Raw genomic sequence first — 8,163 nt, 5'->3', positions numbered from 1 at the left:
CAGCTTCCCTTAACATTTTACTTCTTTTGCCAACAAAAGTTTTAACTCAAATGACATCTGTATGTACTGAGGACTAAGAGATTCATAGTTCAAATGCTACACCTCCAACTTATACTAAAAAAATACTTTTCTTCTTTTAAAACAAAACTTTTAATAAATGACTCAAGTAACTCTAACCAATCTAATTCAATGTTTCATGGTTGGATTGGGTTGGTTTCATTATTTAATTAGGATAGTTTGAGATGAAAAAACTTATAACTTGAATAATTGGACTAGGTCTAAAAGTATTTCAACCTAACCCAATCTATCCTAACTTACCATCCCTCCCATATAAAATAAAAATAAAAAAGTGGGCTCCATCGATATTGTATAACTGTTACTGTAGGCCTTGTTTATCTCCCAAACAAATTGAGTAAGAAAATCTTCATCTCACAAAATTTTCTAATCATAATTTGCCATATGACAAATTCAAATATTTTAATTTGTTGTCCTAAGAAAAGAAATATTCTAATGTATTTTTTTATATGTGTGATGAGAGTGAGATGCATAAAGATATGTACATTTTGAGATGTACAAAGTATTACTCTTTTGAGTAAAACTATCTTTTCTCGAAATTTTTTATATTTTTATTTTTTCGTCGTGAGAAGCTTAGATTTTGTGTTTGTTGTTGTAGATCTTGGGTTTTGCTAATGCGTTTTAGTGTGAGTTTCATTCAAATCTATTTCTTTTAGTCGTTGGTTGTTTAGATAGCTACATCTTAGCTAGATTTTTCCATCATCCTTCATTTTAGCTTTTGTTCATAGTTTGATTCCTGCATTTTACTGCTAGATCTAAATAAGAAGGAGTGGGGAGGTGGAGTTTTTTTGTTTGAAGAAAAAGAAGATGTGGTAGATTTTTCCATTAAAGAGGGTGACGACGAAGACGAAGACGTCGAACAAGAATGGGAGGGAAAAGGGAGAGAGGGGAGATGGAATTTTTAGGGTATAAATTGATACAATTATTCAAGTTTAAGGTTAAGACCGATGAAATTTAAAGTTTAGGATTAAAATTGACAAATCTGTCGAGATTATTTTTTAAAATCAATAATAGACTTGAGCTACAGAAGCATATTATTCGTGCAAACTTTGTCCTCAACATTAAAAAGTGGCCCATCCCGCTAACTCGTGAGCCACCCCATTACAATCACAAGAAATGAATTGAAAACCCAAAATGTGTATTCGACCACTCTTTAATCTCTTCCAGAATAATACCAAATAGAGAATGAATCATAGAGTTCTCATTAATAACCTTAACTAATGTTTGGAAATCAGATTCTAACTCATACATTTGAGAAGCCAGTTTCACTTGCTAATTTAAGGCCAAATGGGAGGGCCACGACCCCAATGACCACAATATCAACTGAGATATCTTGGAAAGACAAAGCCACCAACACAGCTAGGTCTGAAAATCACAAACTATTACTCCAAACCTCTTAGCAATCCACAATGCACGTGAAGCATCCACGTCCAATTTAAGCATCAAAACGGTCATGGGATCTCTAAAAACTTATTATATACTTTTTAAAGTTTAAAAATCAATTAGATAGAAAATTAAAAAATTTTACGAGAAATAATGGACCGATAATAGATAAAGATAAAAGTAAAACTTAATTCCCAAAAAAGGGACCTAAGATCAGTAAGAAGCACGTCCGAAGAGTTTCTAATAAATAGAAAAAAAGGAAATTCGGCTTTCATGGCTAGTTGGCTTGCCTCGGCCTTGGAAGTCGAGGTAAGGCTAATGAATCCCTTAAGAGTGGTCAATCTAGATTGACCATCTATTCTGGAACATCCCTAGTGGCTTGATCGTAGCCTTTTAGTGTTGCTCCAAGGTCCAAGAATATATATATATATATATATATATATATATTTTTTTTTATTTTTATAAATTAACAAATCTACTCCTATTACTACAAAGACGTAGTAATGGTGGTAAGTTCGGGTCTATCTGCAGGGAGGTGCATTATTTGTTTTGTTAAGTTAATTTAATAGTTATGGCGATAAATGTGAGGAGTTTGGTGTGCTTGAGAAATAAGCGTGTAAGAAAAGTAAAGATAAAGTGGATAAATGCAATTAGGGATCGAAGATTCTATCCTTGGGAGTAAATTGAGTTCCTATGCAATTTCCTATCATTGGGTTATTTTTTATTCAACTCATATTTACTCATGCTTTGCACAACAACATGCTTGACCCGACCTAACTAGACTCTACAATAGTGGATAACTAGCTAAGACCGAACCATGTGTGTGACATAAGTAATAATTAAAACTCTAATGAAGCTCTAATTAATCTAAATGTAATTAATCCTACAGAATCCTTAGTGGTCATGAAGAATCAATTAACATTTGCTTTAAGCCCTAGGTTTCTATTGTGTGGTTAATTAATTAGAAAGCACAACCTAATTAACCAAGTTTCTTTGATCCTAATTAAATCATGCAATTTAAAGATTCGAGATTAGATACAAGCCTTAACATGCAAGATCCAATTATTGTTACTTATCGATTTAAGCAAGACGAAGATGGGAGACAACGAGCAAGCCTAAAATCTCTAGTATACTACATACATTCAAGGTAAGAGCATCAATCCAACCAAAGAACATACATCAAGTAATTAAAATTGAATCAAAGATACATACATAAAGAGAATATACATCAAGTAATACAAAATAGTCCTCACCCTTTAGAAAAAAAAACAATTTACCTCACCCTCTTCATAGACAAAGGAAGAAGAAGCAAGAGGCTCCAATCTATGACTACAACCCAAAATTTAAGTAGAACCTAAGCTAAAAAGGCCTAAAAGATGGAGGAAAAAGAGAGAATTTAAGTCTCTCCCCGACCTTCATTCAAGTTTGCATTACATCTCTTAGTCTCCTTATGATTTCATATCGATCCATCATCCTTACCCTAAAAAAATGAAAGAAATATAAAAAGGGTTAGCCGAATTTAGCTTCACTACGATTAGAGCACTGTTGCGCTCTGGCTTTTTGGTCGATCGCAACGTACAACGCTATTGCTCTCACGGGGCACCTTCTACTTCGTGCGTGCCCCGCGCGCGCTGGGGATTTTGTCAAAATTCGGAACGTTGCACGCTCCAGGGTGGTACCACGATGCTCTCACTATAAGCATGATACCACGGTGGATCATGTTTAAGAGAACACCTAAACGATATGTAGTAGATGAATAAGGTTGGGTACCTTATCCTGGTGACACTACGAATAAGACCTGCTTTGTAGATGTTACAATTGTTATAAAATGCTACAAATGATCTGATCCCGATCATTCATGTGGAGACATGTGAGTGGGGATGTTTTATATAAAGAGTTTCTATAAGACTGGACCATGAAATGAATAGTCTCATTATATAACGTCATTGATAGAAAAGACCTACATTTCACCAGGATGACCATAGGTGACTTTACCTGAATCCTGATTGAGTTGTGAAATCCTGCCTATGAAGGTGGTCCTTTGATTTGCATAAGTGAGAGTGGCCAGTATCGCCAACTCAATATGCTTACCATTTTGGGTTTTGTTTGATTGAGGAGCTAGAAATGCAGCTTCATAAGAAGAAGTTCATTCATTCTCTATAGTTAGAGAAAGTAGAAAAATTGCTCCCTTAAGGCTGATTTCGGGGCTTGAACAATATGGTGTCACGCCCTCTCTTGGCTCTATCATATATCTGTTAGGGTTGGTGCCCTAGATCTCGTAGGGTCCTATAGTTTGTAATTGTATTGTACAAACATCTTATTTATCTAATAAAATATGTGATGTTTTATTTGACATTTAGTTGCATTAATCCACAAATCTATAAACTAACATCCAAAGTTATCTTGTAGCTTGAATATGTATGTAGAGACATATAGGCAGATCATGTTTAAGTGATAACCTAAATGGTTTTGTAGTAGATGGATAAGGCTGGATACCTTATCCTGGTGATACTACGAGTACGACCCGTTTTGTAGATGTTACAATTGTTGTAAAATGCTACAAATGATCTGATCCTAATCATTCATGTAGAGACATGTGAGCGAGAGTATTCTATACAAAGGAGTTTGTATAAGATCGGATGTTTAGTTTTATTATAAAACATCATTTATAATAGAGACTTACATTTCACCAGTATGACCATAGATAACATGACCTGAATCTTGAGTGAGTTATGAACTCCTGCTTATGAAGGCGGTCCTTTGATTTGTACGGGTGAGAGTGGTCAGATTGCCTACTCAGCAAGTATACCATTTTAGGTATTCTTTTGATTGGGGAGTTGGGAAAACAACTATATAAGATGGAATTCACTCCTTCCCCAATGTCGGGGTAAGTAGATAAATTGTTCCCTTAAGGGCTAATTCTGGGGCTTGAACAATGTGGCACCACACCCTTTCCTGGCCCAAGAGATGTTTGGTCATAATTGGACTATGATTTATTGTTCATTAGAGGGATTAGTGGTACTTAAGAAGTTAGATGTAACTAATGTGTTTGTACCATGCGATGAAATGAATGATGATTATGAGGTTATAACACTTAGTTTTTCCTGGTAGAACCCAAGTGTAAGTCCAACCAGAGTCCTAGTAAGTCCAGAGTCGAACTCAGGAATTGCTTATGAGTATGCGATTAACTGATACTCTGATCTTAATTGTTACATCCCTTCCCAGATTACCCTTCTTAATCCAAAAGTGAATGTGATGACAGTAGTTACCAACCCTTTTGCTGGCACTTACTGCCATATCTAACTTGTTAAACTTTGCTCAAACCCTGAATATGTACATATCATCAATATACGAACATATTAATTCAGAACTTAACACATTTACATTACAAGGTTTTGCAGTATTGTTCATACGTGAATATTACAACTTAGTGAGCCCCATCTAGAATACTAGTCACTAGACAGACACATGTGTACTAACTATTACTGGTCTTCAATTACACTTCCTTCAACCTGTTTCTTTGAGTGGCAGAGTAGCAGCAGAAAAGTATTTTGGGAACTGACCGCGACCTGAAAGGAAAACATTGAAAACATGAGCTAGAAGCCCAGTGAGTGACTTAATAAAAACATAAATCTCATGCTTAAACTGAAAGCTCGAAAACATAATACTGGAACTAAAACATGCCAAGCAACGTGTACATAAAAATTTTAAAACCATTATATCTGAAAACATAGATAAACTGATTCTCGGTTGAGAGAGAACCCTCATGGTTAAATCTCAACGTCGGATATCATGTTCAAGAGAGAACCCTTTTGTTCGATCTCTCAAACATAAGCCTGGACAGGGGTGAAAACCCTTTTGTTCAGCACCTTACAACAAATGCTAGGAAAGAACCCTTTTGTTCAATCCTACTGAACTGATTAACTGTCATACATGCACGTAGAGCAAACTGGATCCTGATGTCAAGGATCATAACTGAGACAGGTTACCACTGCTGATTACTGAACTGAGTGAATTATTCTGATACCTTCTCTATGTACTTTAGCATCAGAATCATAACATAACTGAAACTAGGTAGTAAAGCTTGGATACATTCTCCTTGTACTTCAGTATTGAGTTGAAATACCTGATAGGAAAACATTTTCATAAAACATGTTTACTGAAAGCTTGATCTCATAAATCATAGTTTTCACAAGAATATCATTTGCTAACGCATGCTCAACAACATTAAGAGCACATATTCTTTAAAACATAATACAAATACTTGTAACATAAACATGTCATAGAATCTCCTTTTGAAAACTACCATGGTTCAACCATTGTACCAAAGCATATTTCATAAATTTTGTAACTAGCATGCGTTTATAAACTTTAGAGAAATGAGTTGCTTGGAACTTCTTGTAAAATAACCAACATAAAGGTAACTGTCAATAAAGCATGGATTATTAAAATATTTATAAACTATTTATAAATCATTTATAGTCATTCACAGCTCGTCGGGGATCTTAAATGGTTTATATGCCTCTCCTAGCTCTTCTTTGCTAGTAAGATGATCATTATGAGCGAGATCACCCTCATGAGCGAGATTTTCCACTTCTAGTGAGATTTGTGACTTCTAGCGAGATTTGTGACTTTTCCAGCGAGATTCAGCGTAAAACCAGTGAGACCTTCATCCTTAGTGAGATCCTCCTCTTCCTTAACTCACTCTTGCTCTCGCTCATTTTCTTATCTCTCACTCGCTCTCACTCATTTTCTTCTCTCTCCCTCACTATGGTTAGCTGCCTGCTTACGCACCAATTCCCTGTTTTAACTTAAAAATCCATAACTCAAAATCCAGGACTCTTTTAAAGATAATTTCTTCTACAAACTTGTTTAGAATTGAGTTAACTTTCTTATTTTCAAAATATCAACCGAAAATTCCTTGTAATTTGTCCTAGAGCTTCCAATCTTCACTCTAGGCTTTGATTAATCCGAGAATCTGCCCCTTCTGCAATTTCTTCACTTTTTGCTATTCTCTGTATGAGATCTTTCTCCAAAAAAACAACTTCAATAACTAGATTCTTCCAACTTTCAAACGACACCAATCTCACTTAATTTGCTCAAGTTATTTTCCAAAACCGAGCTTTTGAAGTTTCTCTTTCTTTTATATTTCCTTCCGCCTCCCTTGTTTAAGGGTTAAACTGCCACCTCATCCAGCACTTAGTGCTTCCGGCCAATTCCCATTATTGAGTTTCTTTAATTTATTTATTTTTCATTTCCTTCCTTCATAATCGACGTTAGGCCTTCGTCTCATAATATAAATATAGCGTGCATCGCACACTCCATCTTCTATCGTCTAGCACTTGTCGCACAGCTCATCGTCTAGCGTTGATGCCAATTGTGCAGTGCCAATGCCCCATCGCTTAACGCTATCGTCCAACGTATAGCGCTATCGTTTAGCAAGATCCTTCGTATCGTCTAGCTCAATCGTCTAGCAACCGATCTCGCTCTCAACGATCTCTCGCATAGCCTATCGCTTAGCTACTGCGAGCATCGCTTACCTCCGCGCCATTACTACATGATTGCCCAGCGTTCGCCTACACGATCGCCTACCTTATCGTGTAGTGTCATTCACTTACTAGAAGATTGCATACCCAATCGTATAGTGTCGTTCATCTGCTACATGGTCGTCCAGTGCCCACTTACAAGATCGCCTACCTCATCGTGTAGCTCCCCGCTTTTCTAGTCTACCCTATCGTCTTACGCTCAACATCTCGCTTTCTCTACTCTCGCTCACACATACCCAACACATGAGAAACTCTTGGCAACGCCTCTTGCCAATACTTCGGCCAATCATGCATCCAACCTTACAAATGCATGGTTTCCTTCTCATCTTATGTGTTAATGTCTCCTAACATTTAACGCTGGGTCCTTTTTGACCTTACACTTAGCCAAATTTTCACTTGTTATATTATCTAAACTCAACTTTGACTAAGTATTTCTAACACTTAGAATTTTCTTCCTCCACCTGCCTACTTTCTTTACCTCCTTTCATAATTTTACTTAACATGCTTGTTACTCACTTATGTAGGAAAAATGGAGTACGGGGTTTACATTAATGCAAATGAAATGTTCACGCAAACAGTTGATTTTTGGTTTTATTCTAAGTCTAAATTTTATGTGTTGAAGGTTATGCTACAAGCGAAACATTGTGAGCGGTGGTTGTGGATGCATGCGATGATAGGGTTGAGAAGAATTTTCACCAACATTCCCTAAGCAACTAGATGAGTTATGCGTTCAAGCAGTGCACTCGATATACAACCAATACTTTTCAGTGTATTTAGCCACACTACCTTATTTTTAGGATGCATGCGGTGAGTACAATATGCAAAAGATGTACTTATTTCTAAGGAGTATCTCCTCTTGTTTTACGAGTTCTAAATTTGAATTCTTTCAAACCTAGATTTGATTTACTTAGAATAATCTTTTGACTTATTCAAGTGTCGCAAGTAGGCACACATAAAACAAGTGATCGCATAATTCTTTTGTTGCTTAGTTCATGTTGGTTGAAGGAACTCTTATTCAAGAGTACCAATGAGCGGAAGCGGATCTTTCCAATTCATTGTGACAGAATTACCACGTATACATTCAAACATACTTTTATAATGCTAAAGGGATCAAGAAATCATACCAGATGAAAATTTCTTCTTCACAGCGAGTCTAAAG

Source organism: Benincasa hispida, chromosome 3, assembly GCF_027475165.1.
Source record: "Benincasa hispida cultivar pf3 chromosome 3, pf3_genome.v1.1, whole genome shotgun sequence".
Classification (NCBI taxonomy): domain Eukaryota; kingdom Viridiplantae; phylum Streptophyta; class Magnoliopsida; order Cucurbitales; family Cucurbitaceae; genus Benincasa; species Benincasa hispida.
Note: the sequence above shows the minus strand (reverse complement) of the source record.